Source organism: Ambystoma mexicanum, chromosome 3p (genome assembly GCF_040938575.1).
Source record: "Ambystoma mexicanum isolate Mex_15411 chromosome 3p, UKY_AmexF1_1, whole genome shotgun sequence".
NCBI lineage: Eukaryota > Metazoa > Chordata > Amphibia > Caudata > Ambystomatidae > Ambystoma > Ambystoma mexicanum.
Genome location: NC_090925.1, coordinates 218,301,064 through 218,327,065, shown reverse-complemented (window position 1 = coordinate 218,327,065; position 26,002 = coordinate 218,301,064). Strand labels below are relative to the sequence as shown.

The window sequence follows — 26,002 nt, the reverse complement described above, 5'->3', positions numbered from 1 at the left end:
TGCAGGCATAGGTGGAAAAGTGTTCAGAAGACAGACAATGTATTTGTGTGCAGGATACATGGAGTGTGTTTGAGGAGAGATTGGTTGTATGCAGGGAAAAGCAATGTCCTTGAGGAATAGAGACTGCATGAAGCAAAACCTGTGCATTTTCTCTCTCATTGAACATTGTCAGAGGGGAGACAGGAATTGGTTCAATGTGTATATTAACCTTTACAATGCTTCACTGAAGCACTTTTGACATTCCAAGGTCAGGCAAAGCCCACAGTCTTTCAAAATCAGCCGCCAGAAAGTCAGTGAGGTAGTAAAGCCAGTGTGCCTCATTTAGAGTTTGGAGGTGCATTACTGCCGCGTTTACCACAGCACCAAATTCAGGGTTTCAAAATTGAAACTTCCTTCTAGTTTTGTATGGAGGAAATGTCTTTTTTATTTTAGTTTGCATCTCATATTAAAGGTAGATTTGTAGCACAGGGTTTGTTGCCTCTTCTTCTTCTTCTGTGTGATGCTGAAACACAAGATCTTGTTTTAGCTCTTGCTCATACATCTTTATTTCAGTCCCTGTACCCACAGCAAGAACCACATGGTTTCTTTTAACATCTTCTTAGGAAAATCCCTGCCTCCCATGATACCATCATCCTCTTATCCAAGATCCCAAATGTGCGGTGTACATTTAAGGATGTCCTCACTTTGAAGGCTCACTCCCCGACTTACAAATGCAATACCAAAAAAAAATCTAACACACCCCAATGGGGAATGAGACTAAGAGAACAGGTTGCAAGAGTTAAGTTTTGTTTATGTAAAAATTGGCATCCAGAGAACTCTGCTGCCCCGAGAGCGCTCTGGCAAACTTTACAAAGATATGAGCTTATGAAGGGACAAAGCGTCATCACTGACATCACTCTATATGGGACTACAATTGCTTGTGATTGGGTGAATAACATTGATACATATGCGGCTATGGGTGCTGCTTCATCCGGATTGGTTGCTCCATTGGCGGGCAGGTGAGCATCACGCGGTCCGGTTGCCAGCGTCCCAAGGGGTGAGGGTCAGTCTCGGTGAGGAAGGGCAGACACTAACTAAGCTAGCATAAAAAACTAACACTAGACATATAATAAACAATGACCATTAGTGTAAGCTTAAGTAAATCTTCTTGAACGTATAAATTGCATGCATAAAATCAGAGCATCATTCATTATGACTTATATGGAGTCACCAGGCATAGGGGTCTTGGTCAGTGTGATAACATCGATCATGTGGTGGGTCTGAGCGCATCAAAGCAGCTATGGGGCACGCTGCCATTTGTTAGTTCTAGCGTGCAATATACTGTGAAAGAGGTCTAGGTTTACTAGGGGGCACACTGGGGTGGACTTAGCGGGGTCACACTTCTGTTACATCAAGGGAATACCTTAAGGGGCACAGGGTTATAGTGGCAGTAATTTGCCAACAGCAGGAGTAAGAGGGCACAGGCAGGTTTGTGGAGATGGATGAGCTACAAGTCATGGTTCGGGCCGATTCACACACAGGACAGTGATCTCAGAGGAAGAGTGAGATGGTATATTGGTATAATGGTATATATTGGTTTCAATTGTCCCTGGTGCATCTGTGAGAAATGGAGCTGTGAAGCTTTCAGACAGAGTGAGAAAAGGTGGGTGCCATGAGCGCGAAGTGTGCGGGGCTGCACAGGGGAGAGAAGCCTTTTCGTATTATCGCAGTGAGGCCTAGTCCAAAGATGGAATCGAGGGCACACAAAATGGAAGCCAAGTGTTTCTCACAATAGCCCTGCATCTGCATACTGTTAGCATGCATGCGAGCAATGGAAGCGCCCCCACTATAAGCGTCCCCCCCTATTGTACGAGCAAGTGGCCCACATCGTGCTGAATGTATGGGGGTGCCTAAACAACCCCACACTCCCACACATTCCCCCCTTTCGTTACATCTAAAGTAACAAACTAATCCTTTTTTATTATTCTCCCTCCGATAACACTCTGCTTCTTGCACTGCCTCATCCCATGCTGGTGTACCTTTTATTGGCATCCAAGCCCTACATACACCTCTTAAGCTTTGCCCTCTCCTTGCATATTCATCGGGTGTGCTTGTCATGTATATACCCTTATCCCCATCTAGGTCCACCCACACCTCCCTGTACCATTGCAACTCCCATGGCTCTTTAATTGTGGTGTGGTATAGGTTGTCTACCCTGTCCCCATGCTGATGATAAACAGCTGTCAGGTGATACTTTGGTGGGTTTGGCTCCCCAGTTTGTATTTGCGCGTCTATCATTGTTGCTACTGTTGTCGGTTTGCCTATTGTTACCATCATCATTGTTGAACTAGGCATAGATTTTGCACAACATCGTACGCCCAACTGGCACACACAGAAAAATAGCAAAAGAAAAACGACGACTGGAACAAATATTTTCATCATAATGCTGAACCACGAGGGTATCCAGTTGAACATGTTGTCGAACCAGTTGCTCTGCTCTATTCCTCCTTCCTTCCGCATTCTCTCCCCCAAGTTGTGTACTGTCGAGATGACGTGGGAGAGTGTCCCATTATCCCCATCTTCAGAAGGTACGAATGTACAGCATCCGCTCCCGATTTTTCGGCAAACACTACCGTCCATTGCTGTGAGAAGGTCTAGGACGTACTAGTTCTGCATTGTCATTATGCACTGGGCTCGAGTTCCTCCTTGAGCACATTGAATCCCTCTTCAGTGTCGTTGGCCAGTTGGATCAGTTCCCAGCAGACGATCTGCAGCCATTTGGCGTTTGCAAACGCCTAAAGTCCTGGCGCCAGGAGGGAGGGAAAGAACGTTTCAGCTGAATTAAACAATTTGTATTTATCAGGAATCTCGGCAAGGAGTTTGGATGATTTGCTGGAAATATAGTTGGACCTCTTTTTGCCGGTCACTCTGTCTTGTAACTCATCTTCAGACAGAATGTCGTATGGGGAAGGCTCTGTTGTTGCTGGTTGGGGTGCTGCCTATGTGCCAGCCGAATCTCTTGCTGCCGATAGGCCACCCGACTCTTCTGCTGCCGATCTGCCAGCCGAATCTCTCCCCCCTTGGATATTGCTTTCTGGGATTACCATTAGAGCTGGGTGCAGGGTGACCAGGCTGCATGTACCCCTCCATGATGCCGGTAGATGCAGGTATGCTTGCTTGCCACACACCCAATACATGTCCATGAGCACTGCTGAGCCTTTTTTCATATCTGGGATGATGATCGTTTTGTTGCATTTCCTGTTGGAACCCATTTGTACCTTCCATTCGCCATGGGAACAAAGTTTGTGCGGGTTTCTTTCTGTGTTTTGATGGGTTTCTCAAGTGCAGTAACCCATGTGAGTTTTGCAATGTAGTGGGACCAGACGGGAGTACACGTTTCTTTGACCCATTGAAAGTTTTCTTCAGTTAAGCCTCATAATGCCTCTGCTTTATATGTGATTGTCTCGTCGTGCCACTTGTTTTCTGTGAACCTTGTCGCTCTGATAACAAAAAATGGCTCTTCGATGCAAATCACTCCTTGCGGTTTGCTCGTGCAGGTTATCTCATTCTGCAGCATTTCTATTGTAACTCTGTGTGACTGGAAGGTGTTCCGAATCCTACACAATGTGAGATGAATCAAACATTGGGCATCCGACAAGGGCACTTCTTGAGGTATAAGTATTTTAGGTGTGCCTGAAGCGTGCGGTATGAAAGAGCAGACATAGCAGCTCTCATTTGTGGCTTGTTTTGCCGTTGCACTCATGTCTTAGTACCACTTGTTTGACGAATCTGGGTGGCAGGGGTCTTCAATTTCATCTAATCCCAGGCCATGGTAAACATCATATCTTTTCCCTCCTGCCCCACTTTTCCATCTCCTCCCCCCTTCCCTGTTATTTATCATTTTCACTCAATGTATGGGAAAGACATCTGCCCATGTCGCGTCACTGAATTCGCAAGCAACTTGCCAGGTCTGTTTTGCTGGAGTGTCTTGTGTAATTACATTGTCAGGATTAAAGTGCATTACAGTGCCTTTTGAGGTAGGTTCTACGGTTGTGTACACATCAGTATTTGTCAGATCTGGCTCACTACCCCAGGAGTAGTCCCCATCATACTGATTGGTCTCTTTATCTTTGCTTAGTTCTATAGCGGAAAGAGAGAAAAGTGGAGTTTTATGCAACGTAGTCAGATTATTGTTTACAGAACCATTATGTTTCCACATAGTTGTAACTCCAGTCCATATGAGCTTTGAGCCTTCCCGTATCAGCTTTACCCCACTCCCCCCTCGTTCATATCCTTAATTATGAAAGATACTGTCCAGTACCAGGCCGCTAAAAATAGCATCACAGAAAACAGTATTGCAGAAAATTTAAGTCCACATGCAAAGCTATACCACATATTTATTCTACTATCTACTCTATCACTATCTACATTTGTGTCGTCTTTAGTGAGAGCCTTCCTTTCTGCCATTTTTCCACCTGAAGGGGCGATATAAAATTGTTAAGTACAATGCATACATACTTTTCATTATTCTTTGCATTAATTTCTTTTTGGGAGGGAGAGAGAGAAAGCTATATGCTGTTTCATATATATATATATACATATATATATATGTATATATATATATATATACAATTATTTGTATCCTATTTCTTTATCATACAGTTTTACTTATAAACTCTTTTTTTGTTGCCGTTTTTTAATTTGTTGTATTTTGCACATGTTTATATTAGCCACTTGCAACTTCGTTGCTCTCATTTTGCTCACATTGAGGGGTTGTACTATCGTGTGCTCTTCTCACATCTCACAGATGCACCCAATATTTCAACCCCTGCACTTTAACCACGGTTAGCGTACAATATATGACCTCGTAGGGTCCATGAAATCTCAGAGAGTTCCACCTCTGCACAAAACTTCGCACATACACATTTTCTCCTGGCATTAATTTTTCTCGTTGGGCTGTCCCACACTGGTGTTGTAGTGTCTGTCCCAGTGTTTTGTGTAAATGATGGTGCGATCTGTCTCGTTATGCTACGCACTGCGCGTGTTAGTTGGGTAATGTATTCCTTAAATTCATCCCCTAGTACTGTGGCAGCTCTGTGAGCGTCTGATACTCTTCTTACTGGGGAGAGTGGCGTATGAATGTACCATCGATTCACTATTTCGTGCGGGCTCAAATGGTGGTCCTTACTTGGCTGAGTTCGTAGTTGGAACAGTGCTAGGGGCAAGCAATACGCCCAGTTTTTCTTGAAGGTGTTACACAATTTGGACAGTTTGCTTTTGAGCAGGCCGTTGATTTTTTTCTACAATCCCGTTCGCCTGTGGATGATAAATCGAACATAATTTGTGCTTCACACCCAACAATATGGTGACTTCTTTGAAAAGATAATTTACAAAATGCATGCCATTATCTGACCTTATGACGTCACATATGCCCCACCTTGAGAAAACCTCCCGTACCAAGAATTTGGCAGCACACTTTGCATCTGAGTGAGGACATGGTCCAGCTTCCACCCATCTTGAGAATGGACAAACTATTAAAATCAGATATCTTGCTCCATTGCATCTTTCCCCCATATCCGCGTAGTCAATGTGGAGCTCTCTAAACAGGCCCACAGGATGCGGTAGTGTTCCTCGCAGCATTCTAAGAGTCATTCCTGAATTGTATGTTTGGCATGTTGTGCATTCCACTGTGAACTAGTGTTCCTGTATTTCCGCTGCAATGTGCTGTTTAGTCACATGCGTTGGGAAGTGGAGTTGTTTGAATTCTATTTTTAACAATTCCACCAGCATTACTATCTTCCCCGTGGGCTCCTGTCGCCATATCAAATCTGTTGGTGATTGTTTGCATCCTCTTTTTCCCCATAATTCTTGTTCCTCCACGTGTGCATGTTTTTGGAGCTCAATTATTTGGGCAATTGGTGTGTGGCTGTATCACTCCTCTGCTGTATCTGTACTGGACGTTTTTACAATTCACTCTACTACCTGCAGGATATTAAAATAAGCTGCTTCTTTTGTGGCTGCGTCCACTGCCGCGTTCCTCAATAATAATAATAATAATAATAATAATAATAATTAGGCTTTTATATAGCGCTACAAACCCTCAGGTATCTGAGCGCTGCTTATTATTACCCACGGTGTGTGGTGCTCATTTATCGACCTCGGAAGGATGAAAGGCTGAGTTTGGCCCCGCCGGGATTCGAACCTGCGTTAACAGGCTCTGCACGGGTGTCAAAGCGGGCGCTCTACTCGCTGTGCCACTTGACCGGCAATGAGATTGCGTCTGTGTTATTGCTATGTGCTTGGCACTCCGCCAATGCTACCACTGACGGTTCTGCTAATGCTTCTATTAGCTCATTCAACAAGGCTGCATGCTGTACTGGTGAACCATCTGCCCTCCTAAACCCTCTCCGCTGCCAATGTGACAATCATGAGTGCACTGTTGTTGCATATGCTTAGTCAGAGTATATTGTCACAGCACACCCTTTGGCTGTGTGTAGCGCTTCAATTAGCTATATCAATTCTGCTACCTGGGCTGAATAATGTGAGGGGAGGAATTTTTGTACAATTACTTCATACTCTCCTTCTTCCATTCTTACCACTGCCGCCCCAACATGTTTTTCACCTGTCTCGCTGTCTATGGATGCCGATCCATCCACAAAGTATTTTTTCCCCTCCTCCAGTCCATTCTCACTTGCTTTTGGAATGTTATCTTCTTCTCCTTCATATGTTGCACAATCATGTTCCTGTATGTCTTCTACTGTGCATGGTTCAGTAATGAATATTGCTGGGTTCACTGTTTTGCACCTTGCTACGTAAACGTTTGGGCTTGAAATTATTATTTCATATGCCGTTGCCCTTTGAGTGGTGAGAGTGCTTTTCGATCTTTCTAAAATGGCAAACTCTGAGTGTTCTGCGTATAGTGTCACTGAACAACCCATCACGATGGTGGCACTTTTTTCTATGGCGAAGGCTGTGCGGTGAGAGCTTGTTCGCACGCAAAGTGGCACTGCATTACTGAATCTAGAGTACCGCTATAGTAGGCCAATGGCTTGTTCCCCAATGATGTCTTTTGTGTTAGAACTGCTGTCATTAAAATTCCATTGCAGTGTGAAAACAGGTAGAGCTCCAGATCATAGTCAGGGTTCGCTAAAACTGATGCATGCGCAATGAGGTCCTTTAACATGAAGTACTGTGTTATCATCACTTGTGTCCATTTTAATGGGATTTTGTCTTTCTGTGCTTCTTTGAAAGCCTGTAATAGTCGGCGTGTGTATACTGCATAGTCAAGTATCCATGCACAACAGTAATTACAAATACCAAGGAATTTTTGAATTTCTTTTACTGTTTTTGGCATTATTAGTTGTCGTATTGCTGCTGCCCTGTCTGGTATTATCCTTTTGCCATCTTTTTAAATCAGCTGTCCTAAGTAGTGTACCTCTGCTAGGCAGTATTGCAACTTACCTTGTCCACTTTGTATCCTTTTGTGGCTAATAAATTTAGCAATGAATTCAAATCAACCCTGCACTGTTCTTCGCTCTTGCTCCAAATGAGCAAGTCATCTACGTACTGAATTATCGTGCTCTCTACATTTATGTTACCAAGATCTTCATACAAGATTCTGTTAAAGATACTGGGGTTCTCACAGTACCCTTGTGGTAGTCTACAATGCTCGTACCTGTTGTCCCCCAATGTGAATGCTGTGAGGTATTGGCAACTTGGGTCAAGTGGTATTGAGAAGAAGGCATTCTTCAAGTCCACTACTGTAAAGCAAGTAGCATCTTTAGGTATGCTACATAAAATTGATGCAGGATTAGGCACTAGTGGAAATTCTTTCTGTATGACATCATTAAGTGGGCGTAGGTCCTGGATCATCCTCCATGCCCCGTTCTTGCTTTTTCGATTTGGAAAATTGCAGTGTTACATGGTGACGTGGACGGCACTATTATCCCTTGTTGTAATAATGCATTTATTGTTTCTCGTATCCCTTCCTCTGCTTCTCTTGATAATGGGTACTGTTTTACTCTAGGCGGTATTGCACCTGGTTTCAATTTTATTTTTATGGGCATTACCTCTTGTAATAGCCCTACATCACGGGGGCCTGTGGTCCATAATTCTGGCAGTACCTTTTCCATATCTTCCTCAAATATAGTGGGTGGCACATTAACACTAGCCAGGAGAGGGTTGTGTATTTCTCTGTGTTGGATCATGATGTCACATGGTACACTTATTTCCATTATTATTTCCCCATCAGTGTCACTGTCAGTGAACAATTCTTCATCAGTTAAATCATGTAACGCTATGTTTGGGTCTATATACAGCACTGTTCTCCATTCGCAACCATGTTTGTTCAGTCCTATCACTGCAATACGTTTGTTTGAGAACGGTACCCCTTCCAGATCAATAGACAAAATTGTGCAGGGCACAACATCTGTATTTACAATTGGGTGAAATACAAAATTAGAAGGCACCTTCCATTCTTTTCTTGTTATTTCTGGTACCACCCTGGCAAGCACCCTTATCCCATATATGAACATGCCCATATCTATGGGCACCTCCCTTACAGCAATTTCGTTTGTCATGGTGCTTATCATCAACATCGCTCTTACTGGGCACACCCCGGGGTAGAACACACTATTCCTCGCTCAGTAAACGAGATGGTCATATTCAATTTACTCAGGAGGTCTCTTTCCAACAAATTTATTGGTGAGTCTTCATGGTATAGTAGAGGTGCTTGCACTGTTTTTCCTCCCAATGTTATGTCAAGATCTTTTGTGTAAGGAACTTTTAAAATAGCCCCAGAGAACCCTTGCGTTTCCAAATTTTTCTCCGAGAGCGGGAACCGGCCTTCCATGAGACACGATTTCTCAGCTCCCGAGTCCACCATAAAGATGAACTGTTTGTTGCCTATCTCTGCCCCCACTAGTGGTTCCTCTTCTGCACGTAGGGTAGTGGATAGGACTGGACACACAAGCGCTTTCTGTGGGCTGTCCTAATCTGCATATGTCTCAGTTCCTGGAACAGAGGATACATTGTCCCCTACTACGGCTGTGCCGCAAAAAGGTGCCGGCGCGCCATTTGCAGATGTTGCAAAAATATTAGTGTTTGCGTTTCCCATAGTGTTCTGCCTTGCCATTTGTTGCTGCATACCTCTCTGCTGTGGTTGCTGTCTTTGTTGCATTTGTGGCTCTCTCTGTTGCAGCTCATTATAGCATTGTTCGTTCTGCCCACTCCCTCCCATTGGTAACCCATAGGGACTGCCTGTTTGTGGGTGGCCATACTGCTATTCGTTTCCCATGGGGTGTGGCCCTTGGTAATAACCCATTGGTCACAACCTGCACTCTCTCGAAAAATGTTGCCACCTCCCGCAATTCCAACATGATCCTTGTGGTCCTCCTCTCATTCCTTGCCCTCCAAACCCTCTATTTCCCATACCTGGAAATCCCCCTCTCTGTCCTCAGTACCCACCTCATCCTCTTGCAGGCCTGCCCTGCCATTGGGGGCCTCCGTACTGCTCCTTTCCATCCCATTGCTCTTGTCCGTTTGTAGACCAAGCTGGTGCCATCCTTGCTGGTGCGTTTCATACCCCCTCCTCTCCTTCCCCCTGCCTGTCAGTGGAATTTGTTGCATTCATCGCTGCGACCTTCACTAATTTATTTTGTACTAACTTTGCTCCGTCTGCCAACCTTCTCTGTGCTATCTCTCTTTCTCTTTCTTTGATCCTCCTACAATGGTGCACAATTATGCTCTGACTCTCTGGCCAACCTTTGGCTTCTATCCCAGCTATTTTATCCAAGGCCTTCTGTACCTCCTTTGGGAGTCCTTTTTTTATTATAAAGTAGAACAAGGCAGAGGATTGGTCCCACACCGTGCCCGTTTCAGATCTCCACAGTTCTTGCACCCAGAGGATAAATTGCATAGGCTCCTCCTCCTCTCCCATAGTGCATTGCATCACTAAGTCTAAATCTGGAGTGTCTCGATAAGTTCTCCGCAATGCATCCCATACTTGCGCTCTGACTTTATTAAATGATGACCCATCATGGCGGTCACAGTTCATTGTCACTCCCGGAAGCCTGCCTTCACCCACACTGCGTCTGCTTGGTCGCCAACGGCGGACACTAGTAAACTTTTTACATCTCCGCACTCCTGCTGTGTTTTTTTCAAAGGCGTGTATCCACTTCCACGCCCCACCCGAAAGTGGAGGGAGAAGTTTCAACAAGTTATTCTTGTCCATCTGTGCCCATTGTATGTAGTGTGGTCTCCCTGCTCCCTAGTGTATCAGTGGCATTTGTAGTTTCGCCTTTCCTCCTTTCTTACTTACCATTCCCTTCTTTGTTTTACTTACCAGCATGTTCCCTACTCTTTGTCTTAACCTCCCTTGCCACCTTGGCGCGGCCCTCTCATCCTATTGGTCAAAAGGGAATGGCAGCAGAGACCCCGCTGCTGCTGCCCCCTCTTCGTATTCATCTAGGTCACTCCATACTTCCTCTTTCTCTTCTTCTGACTCCCTTTCTCCCTGTCCCTCCCATCTTTGGCTGTCTGGTGTTCCAGGTCGTATTATTCTTACAGGTTGCCATTTAAATGGAAAAGGAACTCTCCTGATTGCCACTCCTGCTCCTGTCCTTTTGGTATTGGGACCAGTGGTGGCTGGGATGGTGTAGATCCCCCCGCTACACTTAGTGGAGGTGTGAGATCAACTGCTGCTAATGGTGGTATTTCCCCTCCCCCGGGCAACATCTGGCCCTTATCGCACAAGGCTCTTAATCGTGTTAACTCTATTTGGGCATGTGCGAGCTGCCTGTCTAAATTTCCAGTCAGCTGTGCTAGATTCACTGGAGGGGCACTAGTTAGCCCGTATAACCCTCCTGTTTCATACAGTGGCGGGGCTGTGGCAGCCGCTGCTGCCGCGGTAGTTGGTGCAGTTGGTGCTGGCACATACATGGGCTCACTGTATCGCACTGCAGGCCTTGTCAAGAAAGGGTATATTCAGGTGTGGTCATTCTCTCTTGTTGTCGCTGTGCATTCCTCCCCTGCAGCACCCTCTCCTCCCTCCAGGGCCTTCTCTTTCTCTATTAATGTGTCTTTACTTACCTCGCTGCTAGGGGTTACCTCTTCGAACATTTGCCATAGGTCTAGTACCTCCCTCCTGTTTTGCAATTGCTTTCCCCTGTATTTCGCTAGCAAGTGTGTTGATACAAGATCTAATACGCGTTTCTCAAAAGACCCTCCCTCTGGCCATATTGGCGCCCCCCCTTCTCCTTTTATTTCAGACACCCATTGGTCGTGGTACATTTGTATTTTCTCACTATACAAAGGGAGGTGTTGACAGAAATGTGCTAACGGTTTCCCCCCCACCCCCCATGTTACTGTATTTCGTACTCTCACCAGCGTTTACTCCCTTCTTTGACACCTCTTTTCAACCTTATCTCAATGTAAACCTCAAAAAATATCAATAACCAGGGGCGCTGTTGAGCGCCGAACAAGATGGCCGCCTGAAGTGTGCTCCGTGGCAGGCAGATCATAAGATCCTGATTTGGCACCTTTCCGATCAAGTAGTCGGCCCTGGCGGGCATGATTTTGTAGCTGCTGATCCGGGGACCCTGTGGTCCAAATCCTGACAAGAAACGGTGCCGGCGACCCAGGTATCTGGACACCGCTGTGACCCTCCCCCATCGGCGGCGCTTCTACGCGCCAATACCCAGCCCCGGCGGAGGGACGGAATTATCTGCCCAGTGTTCCCGCGATGTCTCTCTACTCCTGCGGGGACCCATCGTAAGCTGACGCTCCTCCGGGTCTCCGGATAGGGGTGGAGTCGTGGGCGCCCTGTACCTGCCCTGGAGCCGCGCATCGCCGGCTCGAGTGGACGCAGCCACTGGCGCTGTGCAGCCCGAGGCGTGCTGATCTGGTGCCGCCTTGGGGAGGCGGCCGCCCCCTACACCGGCACTACCTGACCCTTCTCCCTCGATAGATGCGCTTCACCGGAGGGGCTGCCCGGTGGAGGGCCTCCCCCCCACCATCAGCGAGACTCCGGCACCCGGGGTGGTTCTTCGGTGCACCATCGGACATCAGGTGCGGCGCTCCCCGACGACGCACGCTGGGCTGCCGGATCCGGGTGGCCATATGGTACGTGAGGAGGGGGAGCCCCCCGTGAACCTCCGGGGAGCGGCGCGTCCTCGCTCCCCCCCTGTGGTGCTCCACGAATTGACCATCAGCGGTGCCTGGCCTCGGGGCACAATACTAACTCTGGACTGTGTCTCCCTGAGCAGCACTATATAAACACACTGGGGCCCGGTGGCTCGCTCTTGGGGACACATTGTGGCCTAGACCCTGCCTTGGCTACGCGCCATCCTTCCCAGTGAGCCCCCCGCGGTTCGGGCCCGCCTATATCCTCTCGCTCTGCCTGGGAGTGTCCTGGGCCACATTGGACTCCTACACTGTACCCGGAGGGGCCTTAACCCCTGATTACATAATTGTGGATCCACAATTTCCTTGTCCGCACATCCCACTTATAAACTGGAGCCTCCTGAGAATCACATCACTTACTCTGGATGCCACGTCCTGTCTGTCCTATAGGCAAAATACTACAAGGCTGGGAGATATTCACCCTCACCCTCCCTGCATATATATTTGGACACTGGTGCCTGAGTCCCTATCCTCCGTGGAGATCTAATGGTATCACCGCACCCAGCCCTTCGGTGACCTGCGATGAGTGCCCTTGATTATACGCTGGCAGATTTGGGTCCGTATCCTCAACTCATCCATTATAGGCTCAGACCCTACAGGCTGCATTGGTAGTCGCAACCATTGTATAGACGAGACCACGGTCACTGGACCCCCTGATCCTCTTCACTGCACACCAATTTACTCATCTGCACCGTCTGAGGGTCCCCCTTCCCCTGCCGGGGTCGAATACAGAATTCTATTGTCATCCTGAGTGACCACCCGAGGCGTGGGTGGGTGACCTGGTCCCCCTCTCGGGCTGCCGAGGCGCCACCGGCCCCCCTCACTCCACTTGAACCCCAACATCGCCATAATGACCAAGGGGGCCGGGAAAAACCAGAGTTCCATCAATATGTTTGCGAAGACTCCGGTGAGATCGCCGGAGGAGGTCCCTGAGCAGGCCCCTACTAACTCATCATCCCTTGTTACCCCGGAATCCCAGAACATGATGGAATTCATCCGCGAGGGCTTCACCACACTCCACTCGAAGTTAGACGACATGAACGGCACCATATCCTCCATCAAGGCCCATATCGAGAGGACGGACAGTCGGGTGTTGGAGGTCGAGGCCAGGGTGAGCTCCGCCGAGGATGGTCTGAGTGCCCTACGTGCGGAGGTCACCGCTCTTTCCAGCCGAATTCTTGAGGTGGAGAAGAAGAATGAGGACTTGGAATTCCGATCAAGGCGAAACAACCTCCGCATTATCGGTGTTCCCAAGAATAATATCAATGAACCAACGGAGGACTTTGTTGAACATACACTGTTGTCACTCCTTGACTCACCAAAGCTCTCCCCACAGTTCGCTATAGAGCATGCGCATCGGGCCCTGACAGCTAAGCCTAAGCCCGGCGCTCCTCCCCGACCCATCATAGCTTGAGTGCTGAATTTTCGAGACTGTGATGCCCTCCTCAGGACCGCGAGACTTGAGGGAGAGCTCCTACTGGGTGGCGCAAGGATACACCTCTACCCTGACTTCTCGGTGGCTGTCCAGCGAGAGCGCAATACTTTCCTAGCGTTGAAGAGAAGGCTTCGGGACCATGGAATTAAATTTTCCATGCTATATCCCGCCAAACTGCGCATAGAGCACGCCAAGCAGGTGTTTTTTTTTCACAATCCTGGAGGAGGCCTCCAGATTCATTGATGAACATTTTCCAGGCTGATCCTCCCCTCCAACCATGTTTCTGCAACTGTTCGGCTGTCCCGGTGGGGGGGTCACCGGCTCTGGCCACCCTCCTACGCCGGGGGCATATTGGTTTCTTACTCCTTAATTAGTTCAGCTTGTTTCATCTCTACAAATATGTGCCACATTAATATGTGCAAAGGCTCTTTTCAAGTTACGTGTGAAACCTCATTGTAGGCACTATGCTTTATTCGGATCTGCCATTGGCCCCCAGGCGTTGATGCCACTGGATTGGTTTTGGTTAAAGGGTTTTGGGATTGTCATTCCTCTGTTTGGGGGAAGGATGTGGGTGGGGGTGGGATACGTTGGGTGTTATGTTATAAAAAGCTTGCCGTTGGCAGCGGAGGCGGATCACAGGGCGGTGTGGAATGACTGGGGCTGCAGTGCTGCTAAAATCAGTCCATTGGCTATTGACACTCTCTCCATACGAACACCACTGCATTGACAACTGAGAGCGACCTGACTTTCATGAGCTGGAATGTGCGGGGATTGGGCAATTTTAAAAAGATGAGACAACTCCAGCTGAAGGTCGAACGTCATGGGACCAAAATCCTCTTCTTGCAAGAGCCACATGCCTGCGCTGAACAATGTATGAGATTTGCTAAAACGTGGTGTCCCCAAAGATACTTTACCAATTTCCCTACCCAAAGCCGCGGGGTCATGACTCTTATTCATAAGAGTCTCAAATGTACTCTTATTTCCTCACAAATAGACCCTCAGGGCAGATATGTACTACACCATGCCACACTTCAGAACAGGGAGGTTGTCTTACTGAATATCTATGGCCCTAACATAGATGACACAGATTTTTATGTGCACCTCGCGTCCCTTCTCGATGGCTTCCCTCTAGTTCCCATTCTTTGTGGGGGCGGCTTCAATACAATCTTTGACGTGGACCTTGATAGATCTGGGTCCAGACCCCGCCAACTTACCAAGGCAGCCTATACTGCGCTGTCATCCCTGCCCCGCCTCGCCATGTTTTATGCATGGAGACTCCTCCACCCTGATTCTCGCGCTTACTCCTTCTACTCCTTGGTGCATGACTCCTATTCCCGAATTGATAGATGGGTGATCTCTAACGAATTGATAAAAAATGTTATACAACTGTTGATCCTCCCTAGAACCCTATCTGACCACTCTCCTGTAACCATCACCATGGGTTGGGGTCCGATCGTGACCGAACTCGACACTGGAGGATGAAACCCCATTCTCTCCTTGACCCCGTGTTCAGCTCCGAGCTCGAGGTGGCTATTGAAGAGTTCTTCGAAATAAACACGGGTTCAGTGTCATCGCAGGCTACGCTATGGGAGTCCTTCAAGGTTTACATTAGGGGTATAGCGCTGTCCAAAGAAAATGTCATTCTCAGAACAATCCGGAGGGACATCGCAGAAAGCGAATCCAAACTATCGATCCTTCGAGGCCCAATACTCACTACTCTTTACCCCGGAGACTCTAGCAGCTATAGGGGTGGAACTACATACATTCCAGTCCCTTGCGGATCGTGAACAAAAATTCTTAGATAGCCCTGGCATGGCGAAGAGATATGGAGAGGGGGAACGTCCTGGCCGCTTTCTGGCTAGACTCATCTGTCATGAGCTAGGGTCTCCACATATCCCTGGGATTGAAAGGCCCGACGGCTCTATGGCTGTCACATCACAAGACATCAATTCAGAATTTTTCACATTTTATGAAGCCCTGTATTCCAACTCGGATGAGGCCTCAATGGCAGAAGTCAGTTCCTACCTCGATACCCTCCCCCTATCGGCCCTTTCCCAGGAGACCACAGGATCCCTCGACTCCACACTCGCGCTGGAAGAGTTTTCAGACGCCATAGAATCCCTTTCCTCAGGGAAGGCCCCTTGCTCTGATGGCATCACAATTGAATTTTACAAACGCTATAAAGCTCTCCTACTCCCGCACCTAATAGCGCTCTGGGAGGAATCAGTAGAAGCAGGCATATTTCCCCCATCACTCCGAGAAGCCACAATAACGGTATTACTTAAACCTGGTAAATCTCCCACACAGTGCGGTTCATAACGCCCACTCTCACTCATAAATTGCGATGTCAAAATATACGACAAATTGCTGGCGCTCAGGCTTGCTCCCTTTTTGCCATCTATCATCCACCAGATCAAGTGGGCTTCATCCCGGGTCGCTCTACCTCCTTGAACCTGAGGCGTCTCTTTAATATAATTAGTAGAATAAGTCCCAAAACGCATGCGGTGGCCGCCACTCTTGACATGCAAAAAACGTTTGATTCAGTCTCTTGGAGGTTCCTTTGGCGAGTCCTCGAACAATGCAAATTTGGTCCCACCTTCCTCTCCTGGGTCCGAGTGCTCTACTCAAATCCTGTGGCTAGGGTCCGCACTGAAGACCGATGTTCCCCTCTCTTCAAGATCGCTAGGGGGACGAGACAGGGATGCCCTTTCTTTCCCCTGATCTTTGCTATAGCAGTAGAACCCTTTGCTGACATGCTTCGCCAATCCCACGCACATAGAGGGCTCCGCACTGCGGGTCAGGCTGACATAGTGTCCTTATATGCTGATGACGCACTGCTTTTCATACGTTCCCCCTCCATCAATTTATCCCCGATATTGAAGGACGTCATCCGCTTTGGCCATATATCGGGCCTCAAAGTCAACTGCTCGAAATCCGCACTCTTCCCACTCACGGATTGCACCCCCCCCCGCTCGTGACACCGTGGGGTTCACATGGGCTCAGTCTAAAATCACCTATCTGGGAATAGAAATAACGCAAAACTACGAGTCGACCTTCGAGGAGAACTATCAGAATTATCTCACACATCTGTCGACTAAGGCACTAGCCTGGGATAAGCTACCGATCTCCCTTGCAGGCAGAATAGGGATATTGAAAATGGTAGTGTTACCCCAACTACTCTACAGGTTCACCAACATCCCCTTATGGCCAGGCAAGGGCTTCTTCCGAGTGTTAACTCACACTATCAACTCCTTTTTATGGCACTAGGGTGCGGTCCGACTTAAACTTGGTACCTTGTCTACCCCTATGACCAATGGTGGCTTTGAAGCCCCTGATTTCGTTAAATATTGGCTGGTATCCCAAATTCAATACACATCATATTGGTTTAACACAACGGATCCCACCCCCCCACATGTCAGACTTGAAAAACTTGCGGTTAGTGACCGGGACATCCGCTCCCTGGTGTTACAACCCGTCCCCCCGGCACTGGGCTCACTGGACCCGGTCGCCTGTACATCCTTGGCATTAACAAAAGTATGGAAATTGGTTGGTACCGCTTATCCATTCCATGGCAACCTCCCTCTTTGGAACTTTCTCCCGGGGGTTCCGCGAGTACCGCTATCTATGGTGCGACGCTGGGCCGAGGCAGGATACAAGCTGCTTCGAGATGTTTTCGAACAGGGTAGCTTTGTCGAGCGGCCTGACCTCCCATTGCCTCTGAGGCGTGGCCCGTGTGCATGGCTTCAGTATTCGTCCCTTCGTAAGACCCTCAAACGAAACTACCAGATGTTCCCAGCGTTACCACCAGATGAACCCGCTATTGAACTGACCTCTCCTTCACCCACCAGAGGTAAAATATCTAGGCTTTACAACATGGTGCAATCCAGATCCATTCCGAAATTCACTGAACTGAGGCGGGCATGGGAGGTCGACCTTGGGATGGAGGTGTCAGATGAACGCTGGGCCCATATGTGTGCTCGCATACACCGGGTATCCTTTAACTCCTGCTTCAAATTGATTCAATTTAAAGTACTGCATAGGTTCCACTATACCCCGAACAGATTACATCACATGTTTAGCGACCACTCCCCAAGTTGTCCCAGATGTGGTCAGGATACTGCTGATTATGTTCACATGCTTTGGTCCTGCCCCCGCCTTTCTCAGCTCTGGGATACGGTGTGCTCAACCGTATCCGCTATGCTCGACCACCCTATTGACCCCTCCCCAATGGGGTGCCTCTTCCACGACTTCTCTGGACTCTCCCGGGAGTCCAAAAAACTGGCTGGCCTTTGCATGCTCCTTGCAGTACGATCCATCCTACTCTGTTGGCTACGCCCCATACCTCTCACTCACGCTCAATGGCTAAGGGCAGTCACGTGGGCATCGGACACTGAGGAAACCTGGTCTTACCTACAGCCCACTCACTCAAGACCCAGAAATATCTGGCTTAAATTCCGGTCCTATATGTCTGATTTGAGTGCGACGCCGGATGCGCCCTCTCCAGCTGTTACCCATTCCCAACTAGGGTCCCCATCCTGAATCATAGCCCTTATACGTCTTGCTTATTTTACATATGTACTGGATGGTCATGTCCATATGAGAAGCAGTCACTGTATGCCTGTATTGTTTACAACTGTAATTATATTGTACCTGCCTTGTGTGTTGTTCGCCTGTGTTATGCTGCCAAGCTGAATAAATAAAAGTAAAAAAAAAAAAGATATCAATAACCTTTCTTTTTATTACACCTTTGTGCAGGAATCACAATTATTTATCGATCATGAATCATATATTATTTAACAACATTTCTCATCAGACCTTATTTTTGTGAATACACAAAAGTACTTACTGACAAACCAACACTGAAAACTTTTAACACATTGAACATGTAACATATACTACCTTTCAGTTTTACTCCCCCTTTGAATTACTTTAGTTTATTATCCCTCGTTCTTATCTTCTCAGGCACTCCCCACCTCTGAGTCCCGTTAGGCTACCTCTCAAAGAATTCTGCTCACACGGAAAAAGAATATTCTAAATTAAAACTCAGAGCCTACTAAATATATGAGACTCCTACTTTTTTCTCTTTATCTCCACTTGTTCACTGCACTGGTCAAGACAATGCTATGCGGTGCTGCCTTCTACCCCCTTTTCGAAGCTAAGATCCTGTATTCCTCTTTACCTCTTTTTTCCACAACAACCTAATGGCCATATAAAGGATAGATAAGAAAAAGCCTCAGTCACATTCACACAGGCCCTGAACCTCACCCTCAGTTTCTATTTTCCCACTATTTTGTCCCTCTTGTTTTTATGCCCCTTTCTCAATTTTTTCTTTTCTCCCCTGAGAGTCTCGCAACCAGTACTCATGTGTTCATTAGGCTGGTCCGAGAGCCGCCGTTCATGGTCTATCCACAATCTGGTCCGCACCCCAACCAAGCCATGACCCGCCTTGGCGAGCAGTTAGTTGGGTATCTGCAAAGATGACGGGGACCCTTGGAACCTTTCGTTTTGCGCGCAAACTGGTCAACCGCGGAGGCAATGGTTTTGCTGGGGGCGTCCGGGATCTCGCCGCTCGGCACGGGGCCTCAGCGCACCTGTCCCAATCACGTTGCGGGGGTCACCAAATATGAAGGCTCACTCCCCGACTTACACATGCAATACCAAAAAGAATCTGACACACCCCAATGGGGAATGAGATCAAGAGAACAGGTTGCAAGAGTTAAGTTTTGTTTATGTAAAAATTGGCATCCAGAGAACTCTGCTGCCCCGAGAGTGCTCTGGCAAACATTACAAAGATATGAGCTTATGAAGGGACAAAGTGTCATCACTGACATCACTCTATATGGGAGTACAATTGCTTGGAATTGGGTGAATAACATTGATACATATGCGGCTATGGGTGCTGCTTCATCCGGATTGGTTGCTCCATTGGTGGGAGGGTGAGCATCATGTGGTCTGTCTGCCAGCGTCCAGGAGGGGTGAGGGTCAGGTCTTGGTGAGGCAGGGCAGACACTAACTAAGCTAGCATAAGAAACTACCACTAGACATATAATAAACAATGACCATTAGTGTAAGCTTATGTAAATATTCTTGAACCCATAAATTGCATGCATAAAATCAGAGCATCATTCATTATGACTTATATGGGGTCACCAGGCTTAGGGGTCTTGGTCAGTGTGATAACATCGATCATGGGGTGGGTCTGAGCGCATCAAAGCAGCTATGGGGCACACTGACATTTGTTAGTTCTAGGGTGCAATATACTGTGAAAGAGGTATAGTTTTAGTAGGGGGCACACTAGGGTGGGCTTCACAGCGCGGTCACACCTCTGGTACATCAAGGGAATACCTTCAGGGCACATGGTTATACTGGCAGTAATTTTCCAACAGCTGGGGTAAGAGGGCACAGGCAGGTCTGTGGAGATGCATGAGCTACAAGTCATGGTTCGGGCCAGTTCACACACAGGACAGTGATCTTAGAGGAAGATTGAGATGTTACATTGGTATATTTGTTTCAATTGTCCCTGGCGCATCCGTGAGAAATGGAGATGTGAAGCTTTCAGACAGAGTGAGAAAAGGTGGGGGCCATGAGCGCGAAGTGCACGGCACTACAGAGGGGAGAGAAGCCTTTTCGTATTATCGCAGCGAGGCCTAGTCCAAAGATGGAATCAAGGGCACACAAAATGGAAGCCAAGTGTCTCTCACAATAGCCCTGCATCTGCTTACTGTTAGCATGCATGCAGACAATGGAAGCGTCCCCCACTAATGTACGAGCAAGTGGTCCACATCGTGCTAAAGGTATGGGGGGGCCTAAACGACCCCTTGCTCCCACACAACTTCTCCCCCTCCATACTCTTCATTTGTCCTTTTCACTCCTCAGTCTTCATCCTCACTCATCAGTTCACACTCTGCTCCTTGTCACACGTCATCCCTCCTTGTGCTGCCTTTCCCCAACTCTTTGCACACTATATATTTAGGATATTATTGTTCATCCTTGTCACATGTCATACTCGGTTCCTCATTCCTTCTCCTCGGTCAGGACTGCTAATACCCTAAATGCTACTCTGGGTTTGCACTTTCCTTTCTGCCACCAGCTCCTCATTCTGTCTATCTTCTCCATGCAGAATGTGAAAATATCATTTGTATAATTCTTCATGTTCTTCATGCAACAAGGCTGCATAAATACAGAAGCTCTTTTGCATTAGCTAATTTTGTTTTGAAAACTACACAACTATTCCTGTTGTGTCTAACATTAAGTTACATGCTATAAAATTGTAAAGTAATTGAAAATTAATCTAGTTCTTTCGGAAATGCTACACTGTAGTAAAATAATTTCTATACCCTTACCCTCCTCCTGTGCTTACATTTTCTAGCGGGAAAAATGTCAGGGATAGGGGATTCGATCTTTCTCACAAATTCCAGTTGAACTAGGGATAAGGGCTAGGTTTTTCTGTCTTGGGTCCTCTTAATTTCATCTTCTTGCCTTCATGTTCTCTTCGCTGTCCCACTCCACACACTGGGTTTGTACATTTTTGTTTTCTTTTGGGATGAGGATTTTCATCCACCCTCCATAACAAGGATTCACTTGCCAGGCTGGAAGTCTGTAAACATTTCTTTTTTATTCTGCTATTAGAGAAGGGTAAAAAGGCTGGTTTACTATAAGGCATTAATAGATAGAATATTTGTGCTTCCTGCTCACCATTTTACTTATATATTCATGTCTACATCTTAGTAATACAATTTTAATTAGAATACATACACAAGCATTCATTTTTTCAGCTGAACATCCTTCCTTGCCCTTCTAATTCACAACTGAACAGGAATTACAGGTTTTCAGCAGGTTAATGTGTACCCAGCGTTCCTCTGTCTGATCCTCTTTCGGTATTTTTATTGTAGAAGTAACTGGATATACCTCGTCAAGAATTTCAAAGGCTCTTTGTTACGCTCACCTGGCTCCCACAGAGGCGTCGATCGGAACTGGACAGCTGCGGTCTCCACCAATGTGACACATAGGGCCGAGATGGCGGACTGGACTGGCCCACCTAGCTTCGTTTGCTTGGCCCGTAGGAATATTCTTCTGTAAATGGAGAAAGGGAATTAACCACCCATGGGGTTGAGCGTAAATCCCTCCACCCCCGCTGTTCTCCCCACAGATCACCTTTGATGTCCCCTCTTATAGTCTCACCTGATGGTTTGAAAAGATGAGCTCTCCATCCTGCATTGAGCGCAGGGGCGTGTTGATAACAAGTTGCTTCACTGGCTCAAAGGAATGGGTGAGTTCCGGAACAATATTGACTCCGAAAAGTATGTAGTTCGTAAGAGTTCACATGTCTGACTTTCCCTCTTGTCCTATTCCTTGCAGTTTGCAGCTTGACCCCAGCGAAGAGTTCCTCGTGGTAGCTGACGAAGTTCAGGTAAGGATTTGGTTTATCCTACACAGTTCAATAAAATAAGGCCAGAATGTAACCTGTGGCTTGTTCCCTTATTCAGGTGTGGAGAGAAAATATGAAGTTCGGGGAATAATGCCTCCGGTGGTAAAATTAGATAAGTCTATTGTGGTGAGAAGCGATCCCCTTGTTTGTCCCTTCGTCTCACCTTGTTGTCCTTTTGTTCCCCTTAGGGGCCGGGGTACGGCGAGGATGCAATGGAGACTGCGCCGACCCGTGAAGAGGAATAGTACCCCCGGCGGTAATCAGGTAAGTCTATGGGGGGTAGTTACTATTGCCTCTGTTTATTCCCTTGGCTCACCTTTGCTGTTCTTGTGTTCCCCTTAGGTGCCACAGAGCGGTGGGAACGTGCAGAAGGATGCAGTGGATCGCGAGGATGCTGCGAAGGCCGGTGAGACCAGCGCGGCGCTGCAGCAGACGAGGCGGCGTGTGTAAAATGCTTCTATCTTCCAGCTCGAAGGCGCGGTAGATCTGGAATTCAGGTAAGGATCGAAGGTTTTGCTCTTATTCTAACCTCTTCTCCTTCTGTTCCTCCCTTTTTCTAGGAGCTGCAGACTTGAGGCGGGCGTGGAAGAAGACTGGATGCAGGCTTGCAGACACGGTGAGCGTTACGCTGCTGGATGCAGAATAACGCAAAGCGTGTGCTGCTCTTTGGGCGTGGTTTAAATAGCCTCCAAAGTAGACCCAGGTAAGTATTCCTCCCTAGCCCCACCCGAGTAAAAAATAGTCCCTAGGTAAAATAGTCCCTTCCAAGCCTCATTTGGCTTGGAGCTCTGCAGCATGGTCTGCATCAGGTAAGCTTGCAGCATGGTCTGCCTCAGGTAAGTTCAACTCTATGAGCATGGCGCCTATTGCACCAGGACTGACTCTCCATATGAGCCTGGCGCCATAGGCGCCAGGACCGCACCCAAACAGGGTTTGCTCAAAATAACTTGATGCCTGCTTCCAGGGTTGCTGGACCTGGTCTGGTTCCCCGGGGGTAGGCATCATGACAGCACTCCCCCCCAAGGCCCCTCCTAAAGTCGTTCTTCCCCTTGGTTATGGTTTGTCTGGGAAATTTCAGTGGAATCTTTTCACCAATCGAGGTGCATGCACGTGGTCACTAGGTTCCCAAGACCTTTCCTGTGGTCCGTAACCCAGTCGATTAAATAAAAAAGTTTTGGCTTCACCATCTTGGAGTCCAGGATGTTCTTAACTTCAAATTCGGGTTCCCCGTCTATAAGGATGGGGTCTGGTGGCTTGGTTAGTCTTGTCCCTGGTTGTACTGGCTTCAAAAGTGACACATGAAAGACAGGGTGAATTCGCATATTAGCAGGTAAGTCCAACTTGACGGCCACCGGGTTGATAATGGCATTAATAGAGTAAGGTCCCAAATATCTAGGGTTAAAGGTCCGCGTTCCCTTGAGAGGTATGTGTTTTGTGGCCAACCATACTTGGTCCCCTATCTGGTACTGTGGAGTATCACTTCTATGCCGATCAGCATCTTTCTTATATTTCTCCTTCGCCTGTTTTAAATGTGCAGTTGCCTCCTTAAAGGCTTGTCTAATCGTAGCGTGTAGATGGTCCACTGCGGGCATTTCTAAGTGTTGGGGTGAGTCAAGGTCTGAGGTTCGAGGGTGGTGCCCATATAAGGTATAAAAGGGGCTTTGTCCAGTTCCAGAATGTACTGAATTATTGTATGCATATTCGGCGATCCAAAGAATGTCCTTGCAATTACTCTCAGTCTGATGTAACATACAACGCAGGTATTGTTCAAGAGTCTGGTTAGTCCTCTCCGTTTGACCATCGGTCTGGGGGTGGTGACTGGTCGATAATCTCACGGCGATTTGCGCCAATTGACAACATTTCTTCCATAAATGTGAAATGAATTGACTGCCCCGGTCAGAGACCAACACGGACGGAAATCCATGTATGCAAACAATGTTTTCGAGGAATTCTTTGGCCAGGATTAAGGCTGAAGGTAGTCCTTTTAAAGGAATAAAGTGGGCTATCTTGGAAAAAAGATCCACAATAACTAGAATTGTGTTAAACCCATTACAAGGAGGTAGATCGGTAATAAAGTCTAACGATAAGGTGTGCCAGGGTGTAGGCGGAATGTCTAAAGGTTGTAAGAGTCCAGCTGGTTTTTTCTATGACTTTTGTTTTCGGCGCAAATGCCACAAGACATCACAAATGATTTAATATCCTTTCGGCAGGTGGGCCACCAGAATTGTCTTTTAATTTTAGATTCAGTTTTTGCAATACTTGGGTGCCCCTCCATTAGGGTATCATGATAACGGGAAATGACTAGCTCTTGTAGTTCCTTGTGTGGCAGAAATAGCCGCCCTTGGTAATAAGGCAGATCATTGGTGACAAAGTAGTCTGGGCCTTTCTTTACCCAGTCCTGTAGGGCTGCAGGATCAAATAGTTTCTGGATCTTTACCTGAATGTCCTCTAGTGTCTGTAGAGTAGTCATGCCAAGAATCCTTTATTCGGAAATTATAGGTGCTGGTTCTGGGTTCACTTCTGCCTCTCCCATCCCTATTCGGGATTAGCTGTCTGCTTTACCATTCTTACAACCTGGTCGATAGGTTATCACGAAATCGAACTCGGCAAAGAACAATGCCCATCGGAGTTGACGTGACGATTGGGCCTTGGCTGTTTTTAAATACTGTAAGTTCCGGTGATTGATGATCACAGTAATGGTATGCCTGGCACAGAGAAGATAGTACCGCCAAACCTTGAAGGCGGATTTAATGGCTAATAACTCCTTGTCGGTAACCGCATTGTTTAACTCAGGTGCCGAGAATTTTCTGGACCAAAATGCTACTGGGTGAAGCTGGCCAGTTTCAGGGTCCTTTTAAGACAGGACAGCTCCCATGTCTAGACTGGATGCATCAGTTTCCACTATGTATGGAAGTTCAGGGCGCGGGTGCTTTAACACAGGTGCAGCCGTGAATTTCGCTTTCAGCTCTTAGAAGGCATTTTCAGCTTCTTCAGTCCACATAAAGCGTTTATTTTTTCGCAAGAGTGCTGTGATGGGATGTACGACATGTGAAAAATCTGGGATGAATCTGCGGTAGAAATTGGCAAAGCCGAGCATGCTTTGTACTCCTTTAACTGAACTTGTTGATGGCCCCTTAAGGATTGCGTCCATATTTCGTGAGTCCATTCGGACTCCCTTTGGGGTCAGGATAAACCCAAGGAATTCAACTTCTGTGGCATGAAAAACGCATTTTTCTAGTTTCGTATATAGTTTGTGCTGGCGCAATTTCTCAAGGACTGCTCGGACATGCTTCACATGGTGAGATCCTGAAGAGGAGTATACTAGAATATCATCGATATACACGACAACACAAACGTCAATGAGTTCACGAAGGACATCGTTCATGAAGTATTGGAAGGCTGCTGGTGCATTGCACAACCCGAAAGGCATCACCTGGTATTCGAATAACCCATACTTAGTGCGGAAAGCAGTCTTCCATTCGTCGCCCTCTTTTACACGTACCAGATGGTATGCTCCCCGGAGATCTAATTTAATGTATATACAAGCGTCCTTCACTTGGTCTAGTAGTTCAGGGATCAGAGGCAACGGGTATCGGCTCTTAACAGTTATCGGGTTCAATGCGCGGTAGTCTATGCACGTTCTGAGGTCACCTTCCTTTTTTTTTTTTTTTAAACTTTGTTTATTGGCAGAAAGTTAAGACAGGCATACAACAGGGTACATTACAGTCATCAGGTACGATCACACAACATCGAGCAACACACAGAGGTAGGGTACCTCCTCTTCAGGAAGACCATTTAGCTTTCGGAGCAGCCCAGCTTGGGCACGAGGAGACATGAGTTAGTGACATGGTGTGGCAGAGCGTGTTTGGGGAGGGGAGGGCATCCTCCCCGCATCCTCTCTATTATTCAGATAGCTGCGGAATTCTGTCCACACGTTTCTGGGTCGAAATGTAGGAGGCAATGGCCCAATGTATTCCTCT

At 47.3% G+C, this 26,002-nt stretch overlaps 1 protein-coding gene across 1 annotated transcript in view; it reads left to right on the top strand.

The window, feature by feature from the left end:
• Positions 1-26,002, top strand: part of ACRBP (acrosin binding protein) — a 453,570-nt gene that overhangs the window by 175,791 nt on the left and 251,777 nt on the right. The window lies entirely within an intron of this gene.